Below are 19,949 nucleotides of genomic sequence, written 5' to 3' on the forward strand. Positions count from 1 at the left end.
TTATCTGCTAATTTTTCTCTCCTTGCATTAACAACCTGCAAGATATAGGCTTTTCAGCTTTGCAGAAAAAATCCCAGGAGCAGTAATAATAATCATCATAATGTTATGATTTATGTGCCACCCAACTGGCTGGGTGCAGCTGAGTGTCAGCCCCCTTACAAGGTTCAGGAATCAGCTGGAGTGTTTGCAGAGAAGGAGGACCGATCTGACCCTTGCTAATGTTGGCCAATGAAACAGTAGTTAGCAGGTTGAGAGGCAGCAGAAGCCTGTGAAAGTTGGTCATCCCATTAAATACGCAGGGTTCTAGTTTGGAAAAAAAGTAGTTGGCAACCCCTTTGCCCCCTTGAAACGAATTTATTTCCCTTCTCTTTTACACAGGGCAATTTATATGTGAACTAGCAGGAGGAACTTGCCATTATTCAGCAACTACAAAATGTGAAAATGGAGAAATTAAGGGGATCTCCTGTGGCAGCAAGGGAATCTGCTGCAGGGGTAAGTGATATCCACTGAGTTGTTTTGTTTTTGCAAAAAAGATAAATATGTAGTAAATAAATATATATAAAAGGGTAAAGGTAAAGGACCCCTGGCAGTTAAGTCCAGTCACAAACAACTCTGGGGTTGGGTGCTCAGCTAGCTTTACTGACCGAGGGAGCCCTCGTCTGTCTGCAGACAATTTTTCCAGGTCATGTGGCCAGCATGACTAAGCCGCTTCTGGCAAAACCAGAGCAGCGCACGGAAACGCTGTTTACCTTTCTGCTGCAGTAGTAGTAACTATTTATCAACTTGCACTTTAACATGCTTTTGAACTGCTAGGTTGGCAGAAGCTGGGACTGAGCAAAGGGAGCTCACCCTATCATGGGGATTCGAACGACGACCTTCCGATTGGCAAGCCCAAGAGGCTCAGCGGTTTACGCCACAGCACCACCTGCAACCCCATATATAAAGAAGACCCCCCCCCAAATCAACCATTCTATGTTAAATTGATGATGTCAGTCAAATCAGGACTTCCCATGCCTGACAATCCAAATCTGTAAAACTCCACCATGAGCTCACCAGCTGGCCTCGGGTAAACCAGGCTTTCACTCTCAGCCTCAATCTCCCCCAGTGGCGTAGCGTGGGGGGTGCCAGGGGTGCCGGCCGCACCGGGCGCAACATCTGGGGGGGTGCGAGTCCAGAGGGAAGGGACATGTTCCTTCCTCCGCCGGGCTCCCCGCCGCCACCGCCCGCCTTGCGCCCTAGCGCGCGCGCACCCCCCGCCGCCGCTGCGCTCCACTCACTGGCTCGCAGGAGGAGCAGCCACTGCAGCAGCACCGACGCCGCCACCGACGCCTGGCCGGGCACAGGCAGCCTCCGCACCCTGCCGCTGCCGCCATCCCCTCGGCCCAGCCACAGGCGGTGGCTGCTTCTGCCGACTGGGAGGGAGGAGAGCTCCGAGGGGCCTCGCCGCGCCCTGCGCTCCCCCAAACCCTCCGAGAGGAAGCCGGTGGGCGGGCGAGGGTCTCCCGGCAGAAGGGGGCGCTGCTGGCTCTGGCTCTCAGCGCAAGTCTCAGCCGCGGGGGGGGGGGCGAAGACGGAGCACGGCTGGAAGCCCCCGGACCCAGCTGGGAGGAGGAGAGGCGCTCGCCAAGCCCGGATCTGGAGCTCCACCTACAGCCCAAGGAGAGGAGGGGGCGGGGAGGCGCCCGAGGGGAGGGGGCTTCGGCTGCCTCGGCCTGCGGGGGCTCCGCAAATAATAAATTTAATAAATTCCTGCTGAGCCTTGGGGGGGGGGGTCCTTGGCTCCTTCGCTCGCCTCCAGCCCCAGTGGCGTAGCGTGGGGGGTGCAGGGGGGCCGGGCGCAACATCTGGGGGGGGCGCTCGCACTTGAGTGCTAAAATCCACGGGTTAGGGGGCGCAAATTACTTGCCTTGCCCCGGGTGCTGACAGCCCACGCTACGCCACTGATCTCCCCATCGGTATTATGGGACATAATAATACTGACTTGCTGGTTCAGAAGGCTTTGAATATTTATTTACTCATTGCATTTATATCCCACCTTTTCCTCCATGGAGCTCAAGGTGCCTTCTGTGGTTGTTCCTAATTTAATCCTCACAACAACCCTGAGAGGCCCAAGGAGACACTGTGAGCTTCATGATGAGGCTGGATTTGAAGGCTGGTATCCCATTTCCTAGTCCAGGACCTCAGGCTCTCATACTTGGAAGTGCTAGTCCAATGTTCAAAACAAAACGCCCGTCAAATTAACATTTCTGTTTTGCACAAGAAGTCCTTTCAAATAATGACAATTTAATTCCCTCTCTTTTGCACAGCTGAAATTCCATTTTGTACACACTCGGGAGGATTTTGCCAGGCCCCAATCACTAAGAACTGTACCTTTGGAGAGATTACAAACATCCCCTGTGGTCCTAATGAACGCTGCTGTAGATGTAAGTGATACCCATCACTTGGTGGTCCCACTCGTGCAAATGTTTACTAATTTTTAATCCTGTTTTCCTGATCTACACTCTACATCTTCACTGGACAATGCAGGGCTTTGCTTGTGCCAAATGAAATAATCATTGATCAGTTTCTGGATCAGAGTAGCTGATAATATGCTCAGGGTATATTCATTTTATTTTTAGAAGTAAAAAGTTGGATTCAGTTTTGATGCAGCCCTTCTAGGTTCTGCATCTTCTTTTAAGCATTAGAGCCTCAAGGTTTTCATCTGTGCACAGGGAATTTTGATGCCACCGATGTTCATATGGGGGCAAACTGTGCAAGCTGCTCTTTCCATGGGAAGTAAAAAATGGGGGCTTTGATCTAACTCTCCAAAATGTTAAGGCAGCACTGAGTAAGTGAGGATGAGCCAGCAGTCTGCTGCTGCTGAAGAAACACAAATATGATTTGGCAACAAAGATTCCCACTTCATTCTGCACTCACCAGAACTCACCTGAAGTACAAAAATAATGTTGACCGGAGCATCAGTGAAATCAGGACTTCCCATGCCTGGCAATCCAAGTCTGTGAGAATCCTCCATGAGATCACCAGCTGGCCTATGGATAACCACACTTTCACTCTCAGCCTCAATCTCCCCATCAGCATTATGGGACATAATAATACTGATATTTTTTCATTGCATTTATATCCCAGGTTCTTCTCAATGGAGCTCAAAGTGGCTTCTATGGTTCTTCTTAATTTAATCCTCACAACAACCTTGCAAGGGAGATTAGGCTGAGATTGAGTGACTGTCCCAAGGCCACTCTGTGAGCCTCATGATGAGGCTGGATTTGAAGGCTGGTCTCCCATTTCCCAGTGCAGGACCTCAGTCTCTCATACTTGGAAGTGCTATTCCCATGCTCAAAACAAAACGCCGGTCAAATTAACGTTTCTGTATTGCACAAGGAGCTCTCAAATGATGAAAATCTACTTCCCTCTCCTTTGCACAGACTCCCATTGTGTAGATTCTCGGGAGGTTTTTGCCAGGCCCCAAGGACTGATAACTCTCCCTTTGGAGAGATTACAAACGTCTCCTGTGGTTCTAATGAACGCTGCTGCAGGAGTAAGTGATACCCATGAGTTGGTCCCACTCACGTGTCAATGTTTGCTCATTTTTAATCCTGATTTCCTGATCTACACTCTGCATCTTCACTGGAGGAAGCAGAAGCAGGGCTTTGTTTGTGCTAGAGGAAATAGTGGTCAATCACTTTATAAATCAGGACATATTAACCCTATTTTTAGATTTCTAAATTTGGATTCAGTTTTGATGCAGCACTTCTAGGTTCTGCATCTTCTTTTAAGCATTAGAGCCTCAAGGTTTTCCTCTGTGCACAGGGAATTTTGATATCACATTTTTTTCGTATGGGTACAAACTGTGCAGGCTGCACTTCCCATGGGCAGTAAAAACTGGTGGCTCTTATCTAACTTTCCAAAATGTTAAGACAACACTCAGTAAATAAGGATGAGCCAGCAGTCTGCTGCTGCTGCAAGAACACATATGTGATTTAGCAAAAAAGAGTTCCACTTCATTCTGCACTCACCATTCCTCACCTGAAGTACCAAAATACATCACAATATCCAGCAGTAGAACCGGAGCTGGAAACCTGATGGTCCCTAAGGACCTGAACCAGGGGAGGAATTCTTGAATGCCAACAATGTTGATAGTTACAGATAGGTAGCTGTGTTGGTCTGCCGTAGTCAAAAGAAAATGAAAAAATTCCTTCCAGTAGCACCTTAGAGATCAACTAAGTTTGGTCTTGGTATGAGCTTTCGTGTGCATGCACACTTCTTCAGATACACACAATGGTGATAGTTCATTCTGCCTCTTAGAAATACTGGAGAAATGAATTGAAAAGCAACTGCAATCTGAGGCTGGAGATGAGAAATAATTTAATAGATCTATTCTAGCCTGTGATGGAGTCCTCAAAGTCAGCAGCTGCCAGCAGCCCATCCTGATATCCAGGATGGGTCAGGGGATGTCGGCACTGATCTTGCAAATTCCTCTGAGAGCTCTTCCGGGGCTGGGCCTGCATGTCCTCTTCCTTTCTGCCGCAGATTCCTGCATTACAGGGTGGGCTTAAATGTTCCATTGAGTCCTTCCAACACTACAATTCTATGATCCTCCCTCATCTCCTGAAGGTGAGCAATCTGACTCCAGGCTCATGAAAGTGCAATCGATTAGAGATTTCCTTCTTTCTTTTATTTAGGGCAATAATTAATGTAAGAGGAAAAGGGGGGTCCTGCCAGGAGGAACGCACCAAACGCTGCCTATCTGGTCTAACTTTTTCTGCTTAATGTGGCTTCAATGCACAATGCTGTCCCCTTGAATGACATCAGTGAGCAGCACACATCCATCAGTGTGAACGCCTGATGGCTACGCTGATTCTTCTGGATCTTTGCTTGTGGAAGTGGGCCTGATCATCCATTTGTGAAGCAAACAATGAAACAAAGATCAGTCTGTTCAGATGATCATCTAATTAAACACATATTAACCTGCAAATTTAAAATGTATTTTTTTTCCATTTTTTAAAAAAGCATCTATGGCTTAAAATGACCCATCTCCAGTGGAAGCGCATCATATCTGCCCAAGATCCCTCTTGGTTCTCATCCCCGAGTCCCAGGAGGAGATAACAGCAGCTAATGTTTTTCATGCTCCCAGGCAGAGCTTTCGTTTCGCTGCCCAGCTGGTTATGTGAAGACGGGTGGGATAGGGTGAACTCAACCCAGACTGGAGCCATGACCTAACGGGAACTGATTATTCAGGATCCACTGCCTTGTGGGTGCCCATAGGTCACTGAGAGTGGTTTTTACTGCTGCTGAATGCACATCAGGTTTCTTGATTTCTATGGGTGTACTCTGAGTAGGACTCAGAATTCTCTGAAGGGTGTTTTCTGGGATTTTGAGAATGAAAGAAGGAACTCAGGGAGGTGCCAGGGAGGAGGTGGGAATGAAGAGTCGGGAAGGGCTATTGCTGCCCAGTGATCAAGATCCCAGATTCAATCATTGATCTGGGTCTTTCTTTTCAACTTTAATTTACATACATTAATTCATAACATAGCCAAGTATAATTGCAGATGCCAATTAAAATAAAATACAAGCAGAAAAGGATATCTGAAGTTAAACACATAGGAACTTTGGGGAAATTGTCCTGCGTCCAGTCAGGCTTCCCTGCGTGGCTCTGCTGGGGAGCTGACCTGGCAGGAGAGCAGAGTAGCAGCGGTCCTGCGTCCGTGTGAGATGAGGGATAAATCGAGTCCGGAGACAGTTTGGTTCTTATCTCTAGAAGCGTTTATTTACAAAGCAGTAAATCCATCAGAAACCTCCGACATTCTCTGTGCTCCAAAAGCACACACGCAGCCTCTGAGCTGAGCTGCGTCTTAGGCAGAAGCGAAAGCCAGTCTGAACAGTGACACAGACTGTGACGCACTTCTCTGCGTCAAGCTCCTCCCAGATACAGGACACCATGGAGTTTTACCCTGTCAGTTCCAAACTCCACAGGAACACATATCCATGCCACTTTAAATTTGTTTGTTTAGACATTTCTCCCCCAACATTCCCCAAGGAACTCAAAGCAATATACATCTTTTTCTCCCATGAGCCCATGTCTCCCAGGTCTTAGACTAATACCACGCTGGTGCCATTGCCCTTAGTTCCTTAGTCACCACTACCGCCAGAAGGTTATTGGAAAAACGCCTGCCCGGGAGCGGTGCCAGCATCCCAGGCACCCGGGGCCTTTCTCCGGAGGTCACTCTCTGTCTGGAATCCCCCTCAGTCCAGAGAGACCATTGATAAGCGAACCCCCCCTCCTGAGAGGAGCATGCTAGCAATCCTTTGGCAAACCATCACAGAAGAAAGAGGACAGTCCGTAGTCTAACTGCTACTTTATTAAGACTGTACAAAAGCATGCCTGCTCGCCTGAGCAGTACAGGATGCGAGTCTACGACACTACTCTGCTTCTACCCAGAAGTGGAACACAACTCACAGTAACTCCATCCAGGTTACACTGAGAGCACTGAGAACTGGCTCAGACTTCCTGTCTCATGCTCAGATACATCACATGATGTAAACAATCTGGCTGCTTGCTCGCAGCTGGTGGGAACTAAAATCCCAACACTTGGAGCTGGACCCCCGTGTCAGGGCTGAATGATAAAGGTAGATATGCTCCTTCAGGTATACTTCCACAATGGGATCATTGACTGGTTAGGAAGACTCCAGGGAGGAGAAAGAAATCAGCAGTGGAAAGGAGAAACAATGTTAGGAAACCAGGTTGGGGCAGGAGGCTCAGAAATGGACAGAGGAAAGAGTATCTTTTGGGGGGGGGGGCGGGGAGGTAGTGTCGGTGGCTACCATGAGTGGGCTAAGCTCATCCTCATGCTGCTTATAATTTCCTCCCCCTCCCCCTTTGGCTTCAACCCATGCAGAATAAACAAGGGCTTGTGGGAATTGCAGTTCATGGATGATGGGAATTGTAGTCCAACAACAATCGGAGGGTCACACGTCAACTATGCCTGATGTCAAGACTAGATTGCTTATCCATCAACAGTTCTGATTCAACTGGGACATCCTGGAATTATAGAAGTTATGCCCGTTTCTGATTGGATGTCCCATTTTTTGTGCTGAGCTCCCTCGCCAGTCATCTGGCTCTTGTGAGAGCTCAGCACCCAAAGACAAATGTCTTTGGTGAAAAAAAAGGTGGCTGCGCTTTAGTCCATGGAAGCAGAGGAGGAGGGGGAGCTGCTGGTGATGCAGGTCAGGCTGCCCCCACTGGACCCATTCACCATGCTTCCTCTGCCCAATGCTGCCCCCACTGGAGGGGGTGGAGGCCCACTGAAGAGGGGAAGCCCCAGCTCATTTGCCCGGGAGTATGGCACTGAAAGGCGCAAGTCTCAAGTTTAACTGGCAGAATGTTGGAGGGTCTGAGATTTTGTTATCTAACAATCCATCCATGTTCCCTGTGCTAATGTTTGGTTGTCTGCCCGAAATTCCAATAAAATTCCGGTGTGTCATAGCTTAGAAACACTGAAAAGAACTGAAACCTGGATTCCAGAAACAACTGAACCAACTGTTTGCCAAATTTTCTTCCGGATCTTCTGTTATGGTTCATGGTGCACAGAGACATCGGAGGACAGCCAATGCTAGCCCTGCTCAAGATATTCTATAAATTGGGCAAAGTCGGTATCACTTCATATAAGTAACAGTGACTTTATTTATTCAGCTAAGAGCTATCAGTTCCATATTTGCAGAGAGTCAATTAGATATTTAGGTATAATCATACCAATGGATATTACTGAATTAGTAGCATGTAATTTAAACAAAGTAATCGATGAGTTTTCTTTATATATTAATAGATGGGAGTCATTTAACCTGCCCTTATGCGGAAGAGTTAATACTCTCAAACGAACATTATTCCCAGAATAATCTATAGTGGGAGTAGAATTCCAGGTCGTATATGTAGTAAATATTTCCAGAAAAGGAATTCCTTAATTAGGAAATGTCTATGGGGTTCTGCAACTCCAAGAATATCCTTACTAAATATGTAATTATCAATTAAAAAATGAGGATTTGGCATTCAAGAAGGATATTGACCAGAGGGGCAGAGGAGGGCTGTCAGATGATTAAGGCTCTGGATACCAAGAGTTGCTCCTGGCGACTCATTAGATGACCTTGTTGAGGACTGGAATAACTGGCTCTTGGCAGCCATCGATGAGATCGCGCCTAAGCGCCCTCTGCGACCCTGTCGAAAGTGGGCCCCTTGGTTTACTGAGGAGCTCCAGAAAATGAAGCGGTATCTAAGACGGCTAAAGGGAGCATGGTGACGGACTCGTGACGGAGCCTCAAGAACATCTTATAGGATGCTTATGAAAGCCTATGAGATGGCTATGAAAGCTGCTAAGAAATCTTACTTTGCAGCTTCCATTGCATCCGCTAGCTCTCACCCGGCACAACTATTTAGAATAATTAGGTCAATAACGTCCTTAGAAGGACAAGCAAATTTAAGCACAAATTCGACCCACAGCTGTGAGGCATTTGCGAGCGTTTTTGCGGAGAAAGTCCTGTTGCGCCGCCGTGACCTCGCTGCCAATTTAGATACAGTGACTGAACTGGAGGCCCCTCGACTGACTTCAGGTCCAGTGTTGGACCATTTCGATCGTATACTTCCTGCTGATGTGGATAGATTCATCCAAGTTGGTAGGCCCACCGCCTGCCTCCTTGATCCGTGCCCGTCTTGGCTGATTAGGGCGTGTCTAGATGTCGCACAGTCCCCCCTGCTTGAAATTAGCAATTTGTCCCTTGCCACGGGGACATTCCCAGGGGAACAGAAGGAAGCAGTGGTCTGTCCGCTCTTAAAGAAAACTTCACTAGATCCTTTAGACCTATCCAATTACCGCCCAGTTTCAAATCTTCCATGCCTGGGTAGGGTAATTGAGAGAGCAGTTGCTGAACAGCTTGGTAGGTTTCTGGAGGAAACATCGGTTTTAGATCCATTTCAGTCCGGTTTCCGTCCTGGTTTTGGGACTGAGACAGCTCTGGTTGCCCTAACGGATGATCTCCGTAGACAACTGGATCAATGCGGGTCAGGACTGCTGATCCTTTTAGATTTGTCAGCAGCCTTTGACATGGTTGATCATGATCTTCTGGACCACCGCCTCACCAAAGTGGGGATACAGGGCATAGCCCGTAAATGGCTGTGCTCTTTTAACTCTGGTTGGGGACAGAGGGTGGCACTAGGGAGGGAAATGTAGTCGTGCCACTCCTTGGTGTGTGGAGTGCCGCAGGGCGCAATCCTCTCCCCGATGCTTTTTAACATCTTTAGGCGCCCCCTTGCCCAGATTGTCCGGAGTTTTGGGCTGGGCTGTCACCAATATGCTGATGACACTCAGCTCTATCTGCTGATGGATGGCCACACGGACTCAGCCCCGAACACACTTAGCAGATGCTTGGAAGCTGTGGCTGGATGGTTTCGTGGGAGCCGATTGAAACTAAATGCTTCGAAGACAGCATGGCTGGGTTGAGATGGCATGGGGATGAGGGACCAACTCCCTTCTCTTGCGGGGGCCCAATTAGTGCCATTGCCTTCTGTTAAGAGTTTGGGTGTAATCTGTGATGACTCCCTTTCCATGGAGGCGCAGGTTACAGCAACAGCCAAGGCGACATTTTTCCACCTTCGCCGCATCAAGCAGTTGGTCCCTTACCTTTTCCGCCCCAACGTGGCCACAGTGATCCATGCAATGGTCACCTCCAGGCTTAACTACTGTAATTCGCTCTACGAGGGGCTGCCCTTGAAGCTGTCCCAGACACTCCAGCGGGTGCAGAATGCTGCAGCGAGGCTCCTCACGGGGTCTCTGCCATGAGAGCATATTCACCCAGTGCTTTTTCAGCAGCACTGGCTCCCTGTGGAGTACAGGGTCAGATTTAAGGTGCTGGTTTTGACATTTAAAGCCCTTCACAGCCTAGGACCCTCATACCTACGGGACCGCCTCTCCTGGTATGCCCCACAGAAAGCCTCAAGGTCCATAAATAGCAACACCCTAGTGGTCCCGGGCCCTAAGGAAGTTGGATTAGCTTCAACCAGAGCCAGGGCCTTTTCAACTCTGGTTCCGGCCCGATGGAACGCTCTGTCTCATGAGACCAGGGCCCTGCAGGATCTGATTTCTTTCCGCAGCGCCTGTAAGACAGAGTTGTTCCGCTCGGCCTTTGGCTTGGAGCCAGTTTGATTCCATCCCCCTCTTTCTTTTTTCTTTTCCTTTCTCCTCCTGTGATGAGGCTACATTTTAATATTTTAATGTTTCAATATTTTAATGTTGTATTTTAATTTTGTTTTTAAGTTGTATTCATTCAACTTGTTTTTATTATTGCTGGTTAGCTGCCCTGAGCCTGGCGTTGGCTGGGGAGGGTGGGGTAAAAATAAAAATTATTATTATTATTATTATTATTATTATTATTATTATTATTATTATTATTTGGAAGACGGCTGAAGGAGTTGGGTATGTTGAGCCTGCAAATGAGGAGATGATAGGAGATATGATAGCCATCTTCGAATAACACAAGGGCTGTCACATGGAAGAGGGAGCAAGCTTGTTTTCTCCAGCCTTGGAGGATAGGACTCTAACCAATCAGTTCAAGTTACAAGAAAAGGGATTCTGACTAGATATATGGGGGGAAATTAATGAAAGTAAGATCCTAACCCGAGGTACTATTTCTGGGTTAGCGGAGTCTGTAACCTTAAGCGTATGTGACCCCAGGTACCACTGTAGGTACTTGGGCCCCTTTCTCATTTCTGCATTTTTATTTTTATTTTACATCTGTTGTTCTTGTTTCTGTTTATTTATTATGAGTGATGGAATAAAACCACTAATTTGTATGGTGCGTGGTTTTTTTGGGGGGGCGGGTCACAAAATAGGGGAGGAGCACATAAAAATACAAGCCTCACAGAAACAAGCATGTTAAGCAAAAATGAATCCAAAACTACAGACCAGAAGAAAAGGAAAAGGAAAAGATACTTTCTTTGTAGGTACAGTGGTACCTTGGTTCCAAAATGCCTTTGTACTCAAACAACTTGCAACCCAAATGCTGCAAACCTGGAAGTAAGTGTTCCGGATGGTGAACCTTTTTCAGAAGCCAAAGGTGCTCCGTTTTGAGTGTTATACTTCCGTTTTGAGTGCAACACTTCTGTTTTGATGGTTATGCTTCCGATTTGAGTGCCGCACTTCCGTTTGGAGTGTTACGCTGAGGTCTGGCTGTTTTTGCTATTTATTTTGTGTCTTTGTTTTTGTTTTGTTTTTGTGACCCAGTTCAGCTACTGATTGACTGATTGTGTGACTGCACTACATTGTTTATTGCTTTCATTTTATGGATCAATGGTCTTGTTAGATAGTAAAATTCAAGTTAAATTGCTGTTTTAGAGGTTGTTTTCAGAAGTTTGGAATGGATTAAACCATTTTGCATTACTTTCGATGGGAATGTGTGCCTTCATTTTCGAACGCTTTGGCTTTGGAATGGACTTCCGGAGCAAATTAAGTTTGAGAACCAAAGTACCACTGTACTGCAATTGCAGTTGCATCATACTGCATTAAAGCAAATCTCCTAAACAACATTCCGCTTCCTTTCCATCCAGGCACTGTGAACATGGCAGCTGATTCTGTGAGATGACGGGAAATCTGTTAATTGATATGGAATTGGAAAAACTGCACCCAAAGTACAGCACACGTTGTGATTGTTTGAGAAAGGATGTTCTTTAGGTAAATCCCAGGAAGTTCTCCAAGATGAATAAATTGCCTAGGATGAGTTAAGAAAAAGGGGGCGTGGACGGTTCAAATGCTGACAATTGCAGGAAATATCTGCTTGAAGCTTTTCCTACTCAGATGTACAAATGTGTGTTTCAGCATCTTTTTGGCACGGCAACACTATAAGTGGAGAGAACCTCCTTGTTCCATTGAAACTTGACTTCCTTCTGCCTTGGAACGTCTTCCCTTGGGCAGAGATCTGAGAGACAAATCCAGCCATGAGGTTCCTTTACCTGAGCTTTGCTCTGGTCTTCATCCTCTTCCACGTTGTTGCAGGTAAGAGGGCAGCACAATCTTGTGGGGGGGGGGGAGGGAAGCATCTGCTGCAAATGCAGAAGGTCTCAGATTGAGTCCTAGGTATTTTCCCGATCGGCAACCCTGAAGAACTGTTGTGTGTCAGTGTAGACCATTCTCTCTTTTGTGTAGTATAATTCTTTATAATTTCCCCCCAGACATATTCACAATGATAATCCTTTCAAATAGTCACATTGTTTCATAAATTGACTTTTCGCCCCCACTTCCGCCATGTTTTTACTTAGACCTTTTCTACTGCATTATATATTTATCTGTTACAAAAAGTTTCTGTACTGCAGTTATTTTAGCATTTTTCCTCCGCTGCTCTTATCCTGCCCACAATTTCATCTGACTACAGGTTGTTTTAAGTCCACAAAAGGCCTCCATTCTTCGAGAAACATTCATCATTGTGATCTCTTAATTTCTGTGCATATGATTTTCTAGCTACTGTACATAAATAGTTTAGTCCTCGCCTTTGGAACCTTTGTCCCTCTTATGCCTATAAGAAAAGTTTCAGGCTTTTGGGGGATAGCCTATTTCAACATTTTCTTCATTTCATTATATATTGTTTCCCAAAAATCTTATATACACATCCTTTATTAGGCCTAGCTAACCACATATTATCAGACACCATATACAAATTGTGCAAAATACGAGCTCAACGTAACAAACTTTGTCCCAGTCAGATCTTTAACTCCAAGGAAAATCAATTTGCATAAATAATACAATACAACACTAGCACATCACCAATTAATTAATAACCACTAAATCCCTTTATAATGGTCCAGTTTTTCTACATGGACATCACTCAAAAATTCAGCCACTATTAAAATAATTTGATCATTCCTGTCTGAGAGCAGGTCCTGAACCATTGGTTTTCCCCAAAAACCTTTAGCTTATTTGCATGTCCACCACATATAGAAGAATAAGCCATCTATTTGCTTACATTTCCAACATTTACTTGCCACATTTTTATACATCTTGGCAAGTTTATTTGGCATTCAATACCACCTGCACCTCATTTTAAAATGATTTTCTATAAGTGTAAAAGGAGCAGTAAATTTCATTTCCTTTTTCCATGACTTCTTTTCCAAGATTGATGCAAATGGTAGATCATTTTGGTCATACTACTTGATATTCTATAAATTGGGCAAAGTCGGAAGTAAAGGTGTCTTTATTGATTCAGCTAAGTATTATCACTTCCATATTTGCAGAGAATCAATTAGATATTTAGGTATAATCTATGGCAACGGAGAGGTCAGAGTTGCCATGAGTTCCAAGAAAAACAAACATGTCCAGCACGCTTCCCCTTGTGCAGCTCTGCTGTCTGTCCGTGCTGATCCAAAAATCCTTCCTGCCTCTGCCTCTTGCCGGTAGCAGAGTAAACACAGCGGTGAAGCAATTGCAGCTTGTGGTAATAAATCCAAACACACAGGCGTTCCTTATCTTGTTAGCCTTTAATCATGAAGTTTAACAGCTCTTAAATCAACCTGGCGAGAACTGACCCATCTTGTGTCCTCTCTCCGTAAAAGTGAAACCAGAAAGAAACTCTCGGAGTCAAGCCACTCCCGTAGAAGTTTCTAACCACGCCTCAGGTAAGAGACGTCACCACAGAACTCTTTAACCCTGTGAGTTCTGAAACCAGTAACACCCCCTCTCGTCTCGAATCCTGAGGGAAACTGTGAACCCCTATTTACAGACCTCTTTGAGTTCAACTCACCTCCCATTGCCTTTTGCCTCTTCCCGGCATTTTTCCCAGGCACCTGTTGAACCCCTTCAACACTCCCAGAATCACACTGTGCGACACTTTTCCACGCACCCGTGACCTGAAACCCCCCTGACCCACTTGGGCCAGCAGTTGTGTCTTCTCCGTCAGACCTTTCCCCCTCTGACTTGACAACCCGTCCGTGAGCTTTCTCCATTACGCTTACCGGAGATGAAGCTTCACACCTGGACATTCCTTTCACAACCCTTGGAGACGCCCAAACCTGCCCTGACCCCTGACCCTGGACCTGGTCCCCATCACCGGGATCAGCCACTTCCTCCCTCTCCTCCCCTTGAGGAGACTTTGCACCCGTCACTTGGTGACGTATTCCCTTTTCCTTGAAAAACTCCTCCAGAGCAGACCCAGTAAACTGTGACCCACGGTCGCTCTTGAACCCTTGCACCCTGGTGGAGAACCTTCGTTCCACCTCCGCAACCCAATCCTGGATCAGTTGCGCCACCTCCCCCTGTGATTTGAGAGAGAAACACCAGCCAACTTGGCTGTGGTCATCTGTCAGCGACAGCACATACCTGGCCTCACCCAGACTCTCAGACCTCTTGGGTCCTGACAGATCTGTGTGAACAAACTCAAAGGGCTCTTTGGTTACCCTCCCAAACCCGGGAAAACCAAGTACCTTTGCACTTTTGCATGCCCTGCACCCTTGGGACCTCCCACATTGTGTGATTTTACACCCTTTTGTGCACCTGTGCAACTTTTGCACATGACTGGGAACCTTAGCACACTGCACCTGTGCTTTTCCAGCATTCCCACAACCCTCCAGAGGTGACTCCAGAACAAAGACATTGTTCTCCCTCTGCATGTTGACCAGTTGTCTCCCTCCTCTGAAAATGGAACAGGTGTAATTTTCAAAACGAATTGTGTACCCTTCTTTTACAAGAGCTGGTACAGATAACAGACAACAATGCATCCCCGGCACAACGTAGATCTCCAGCTGCGCCTGCAAAAAAGGAACATACATGTCAACAATGTCAAAAACTTGCTTTTGGGAACCGTTTGCAAACTGCACAATTTTCCCATCCAAAACAGCCCTGCAGTCCCGCAGCCCCCCAGCAGGTGTCTCTCCAATCAGGTGGTGACTGGCTCCACTGTCGATTATAAACTTCACAGCTGTGTCCCTGCTGGAATTGTTCTGTAGCGTTGCCATGCCAACAAACGTCCCGCTGCACCTGTCCTTGGCAGCGTCCGAAACCGCAACATCCTGCGTTGCTCTGAAGACTGGACTTATCTCAGAGCTCCCAGACAACTCTGCAGCCGTTATCTCCCTCTGCAGCAGATGGCTGACCTTGACGCATCTAGCAGTGTTCTGTTTCCCAGGCTTCGACTTTCGACGCAAACAACCCTTGGCAGCCTTTGGAAAAAGAGGCTTTTCTGTGTTTTTACAGCTCACCGCCCCCCCACTGCTTCCAGGGCTCCCAGGACGCTTTCCTGCACCCCCAGTGGTAGGTAAAGGGCTCCCAGCAGCTTGCCTCTCTCCAAGCTCCTCACGCAGACACGTTGCATCACCTGCGCAGCTTTCAGACCCTGCGAAACTGGCAGCAACAGCAGCAGTAGCAAAAGTCTCTTTGCCCCCCTTAGGGGTCCCACAGCCTTTCCCAGCTGTGCACCGGCTTCCACGAAGGTGTTCAGGGCTCTCTTGCCTCTCCTGTTCTGATGCAGCCTTCTCCCGGCCCTTGCTTCCGCCCCCAGCGTTGCACACTTCCTGGAGAGCTAGCCAAGCGACCTCCGGCTTCCTTGCATCCAGAACTACAGGCCTCAAATCAGCACTTACATTCTCAGCCAGAAACGCCATCACACGCTCCTCAGCTTGGCTTTCAACTGCCTCAGCTGACGTAGACATCGGTGTGACCAATTCCCAGAGATTGGCTCCAACTAGGGACAACTCTGCTAAATAACTCCACTCCAGCCACGTTTGGATTGTTAACTTCTCACATGGCGCTTAAGCTCAAAGCCATGTTCCTGGGACTGAGCCATCTCCTCCTCCCCCGGGGTAAGCTTACTCACGACAGCATCAGCTTCCTCCGGCCTCCGGCAGATCGGCTCAGGCAGACCTCTTCTCCCCAGCAAGCTCCTTCCAGCTTCAAAGACAGCAAAGCTCCGGCTGGCCCCAGCAACTTTCCTGCTGGCTCCCCCACACATGTGGGACGTTCCTGCAATGCTTCAAAGCTTTGGCAAACTGCCCATAACCTATGGCAACGGAGAGGTCAGAGTTGCCATGAGTTCCAAGAAAAACAAACATGTCCAGCACGCTTCCCCTTGTGCAGCTCTGCTGTCTGTCCGTGCTGATCCAAAAATCCTTCCTGCCTCTGCCTCTTGCCGGTAGCAGAGTAAACACAGCGGTGAAGCAATTGCAGCTTGTGGTAATAAATCCAAACACACAGGCGTTCCTTATCTTGTTAGCCTTTAATCATGAAGTTTAACAGCTCTTAAATCAACCTGGCGAGAACTGACCCATCTTGTGTCCTCTCTCCGTAAAAGTGAAACCAGAAAGAAACTCTCGGAGTCAAGCCACTCCTGTAGAAGTTTCTAACCACGCCTCAGGTAAGAGACGTCACCACAGAACTCTTTAACCCTGTGAGTTCTGAAACCAGTAACATAATCATACCAAAGGATATTACCCAATTAGCAGTATGTAATATAATAAAAGTACCTAATGAGGTTTCTTTATATATTGATAGAATTATAGAATCAGAGAATTGGAAGGGACCCCAAGGGTCATCTACTCCATCCCCCTGTGATGCAGGAATCTCAACTAAAGCATCCCAGACAGCTGGCCACCCAACCTCTACTTAATAACCTCCAAGGAAGGAGCGTCCACAACCTCCTGAGGGAGACCGTTCCACTGTTGAACAGATCTTACATTCATTAATTTCCCCCCATATGTCTAATCAGAATCCTTTTCTCGTAACTTGAACCAATTGGTTAGAGTCCTACCCTCCAAGGCAGAAGAAAACAAGCTTGCTCCCACTTCCATGTGACAGCCCTTGAGATGGCTATCATATCGCCTCTCAGTCTCCTCATTTGCAGACTCAACATACCGTATTTTTTGCTCTATAAGACTCACTTTTCCCCTCCTAAAAAGTAAGGGGAAATGTATGTGCATCTTATGGAGTGAATGCAGGCTGCACAGCTATCCCAGAAGCCAGAACAGCAAGAGGGATCACTTCTTTAGCTGCACAGGGATACCTCTTGTTGTTCCGGCTTCTGAGATTCAGAATTTTTTCTTCTTCTTTTCCTCCTCCAAAAACTAGGTGTGTCTTATGGTCTGGTGCATCTTATATAGCGGAAAATGTGGGTACCCAACTCCTTCAGCCATCGTCAACATAAGGCTTGGTATTCAGAGCCTTGATCATTGGACAGGTCTCCTCTGCTCCTCTGGTCAGTATCCTTCTTAAATGCCAAATCCTCATTTTTTAATTAATAATTGCATTTTTAATAAGGATATTCTTGGAGTTGCAGAACCCCATAGACATTTCCTAATTAAGGAATTCCTTTTCTGGAAATATTTACTACATATATGACATGGAATTCTATTCACACAATAGATTATTCTAGTAATAATGTTCGCTTGAGAGTATTAACCCTTCCGCATAAGGGCAGGTTAAATGACTCCCATCTATTAATATATAAAGAAAACTCATCAATTACTTTGTTTAAATTACATGCTACTAATTCGGTGATATACATTGGTATGATTCTACCTAAATATCTAATTGACTCTGCAAATATTGAACTGATAGTTTTTAGCTGAATAAATAAAGTCACTGTTACTTATATGAAGCGATACCGACTTTGCCCAATTTATAGAATATCTTGAGCAGGGCTAGCATTGGCTGTCCTCTGATGTCTCTGTGCACCAGCAACCATAACAGAAGATCCAGAAGTAAATTTGGCAAAAGGTTGCTTCAGTTGTTTCTGGAATCCAGGTTTCTGTTCTGTTCAGTGTTTCTAAGCTATGACACACCGAAGCCTTGCCCAATTTACTGGAATTTCGGGCAGACAACCAAACATTAGCACAGGGAAAATGGATGGATTGTTAGATAACAAAATCTCAGACCCTCCAACATTCTGCCAATTAAACTTGGGACTTGCGTCTTTCAGTGCCATACTCCCGGGTAAATGAGCTGGGGCTTCCCTTCTTCAGCCCCCAGTTGTTGTTGTCTCCTTCTCCTCCAGTGGGGGCAGCATTGGGCAGAGGAAGAATGGCGAATGGGTCCAGTGGGGGTAGCCTGACCTGCATCACCAGCAGCTCCCCCTCCTCCTCTGCTTCCATCATTTGTCTTTGGGTGCTGAGCTCTCACAAGAGCCAGATGACTGGCGATGGAGCTCAGCACAAAAACCGGGACAGCCAATCAGAAACTGGGATAGCTTCTGTAATTCTGTGATGTCCCAGTTGAATCAGAACTGTTGATGGATCAGCAATCTTGTCTTGACATTAGGCATAGTGGTTCTGTGACCCTCCGATTGTTCTTGGACTACAATTCCCATCATCCATGAACTGCAATTCCCACAAGCCCTGGTTTATTCTGTGTGGGTTGAAGCCAAAGGGAGAGGGGGAGGAAATTATAAGCAGCATGAGGGTGAGCTGAGCCCACTCAAGGTAGCCACCAACACTACCTCCCCCCCCCCAAAGGTGTTACGATATGAAGGCAACGCAGCTGCAAACTGGTAGCTTGAAAACATCACATGATGTGGCTAGCTGTGGGAAAGAATCTTCCCGGAAGTTCACAGGCTTCAAGAGTTTGTTTTCTGAGTGTAATATGAGACCTTCCTGTTGCATATGTGTGGGAAGTCTTTGTCACTTGCTTGCTGAAGTCTGAACTGATCGGACATGTTTTCTGTAGTGCTGCAAAGTCAGAAATAAAGAGATGTAAAAGGATTTCTGACTATCTCCTTTCCCTGCTAGGGAAGCAAGGAGGGAGGGGTGTGCATTTTCCACACTGGGAAATGTCGCCTATCGAGATCTATCCTGGAATTGCAGGGATTGCAGCCAGGGCAGATCACCGGTAAGCAAGCCAGGAGTCTGGGAGAGTTGCCAGCCTCTCCCTAGGAGGCTTGTTTTCCAACAAAAGGTACCCTTTCCTCAGTCCATTTCAGCACCCCCTGCCCCAACCTGGTTTCCTAACATTGTTTCTGCTACTCTGCTCTCCTGCCAGGTCAGCTCCCCAGCAGAGCCACGCAGGGAAGCCTGACTGGACGCAGGACAATTTCCCCAAAGTTCCTATGTGTTTAACTTCAGATATCCTTTTCTGCTTGTATTTTATTTTAATTGGCATCTGCAATTATACTTGGCTATGTTATGAATTAATGTATGTAAATTGAAGTTGAAAAGAAAGACCCAGATCAATGATTGAGTCAGGGATCTTGATCACTAGGCAGCAAAAGCCCTTCCCGACTCTTCAGTCCCACCTCCCCCTGGCACCTCCCCGAGTTCCTTCTTTCCTTCTCAAAGTTCCACATAACAACCCTTCAGAAAATTCCGAGTCCTACTCAGAGTACACCCATAGAAATCAATAAACCTGATGTGCCTTTAGCAGCATTAAAAACAACTCTGTGGCCTATGGGCACCCACAAGGCAGTGGCTCCTGAATAATCAGCTCCAGTTAGGTCATGGCTCCAGTCTGGGTTGAGTTCTGCCTATCCCACCCGTGTTCACATAAGCAACTTGGCAGTGGAACCCAAGCTCTGCCTGGGTGCATGAAAAGCATTGGCTGCAGTTATCTCCTCCTGGGACTCGGGGATGAGAACTTCAGTCAAGAGGAATCTTGGGCAGATATGATGCGCTTCCTCTGGAGGTGGGCCATATAAATGCTTTTTTTTAAAAAATGGGAAAAAATACAATTTTAGATTTGCAGGTTAATATGTGTTTAATTAGATGATCATCTGAACAGACTGATTTTTATTTCATTGTCTGCTTTCACAAATGGATTGATCAGGACCACTTCCACAAGCAAAGATCCAGAAGAATCAGCGTAGCCATCAGGCGTTCACACTGATGGATGTGGGCTGCTCACTGATGTCACTCGAGGGCACAGCATTGTGCATTGAAGCCACAGTAAGCCGGAAGAGTTAGACCAGCTGGGCAGCATTTGGTGAGTTCCTCCTGGCAGAACCCC

The 19,949-nt window shown here is 46.8% G+C and overlaps 1 long non-coding RNA gene across 1 annotated transcript in view; it reads left to right on the forward strand.

Annotated features, from left to right (window-relative positions):
- The first annotated feature begins 377 nt into the window (after nt 1-377).
- Nucleotides 378-19,949, forward strand: part of LOC308584265 — a 189,867-nt gene continuing 170,295 nt past the window's right edge. Inside the window, exons 1-3 of the long non-coding RNA XR_014006720.1 lie at nt 378-492; nt 2,307-2,427; nt 3,423-3,535. This is a non-coding gene — a long non-coding RNA (uncharacterized lncRNA). The remainder of the gene's footprint in view (nt 493-2,306; nt 2,428-3,422; nt 3,536-19,949) is intronic.

The sequence above is a fragment of the Podarcis bocagei genome (assembly GCF_964188305.1).
Source record: "Podarcis bocagei genome assembly, chromosome: 3".
In the NCBI taxonomy this organism is placed as follows: domain Eukaryota; kingdom Metazoa; phylum Chordata; class Lepidosauria; order Squamata; family Lacertidae; genus Podarcis; species Podarcis bocagei.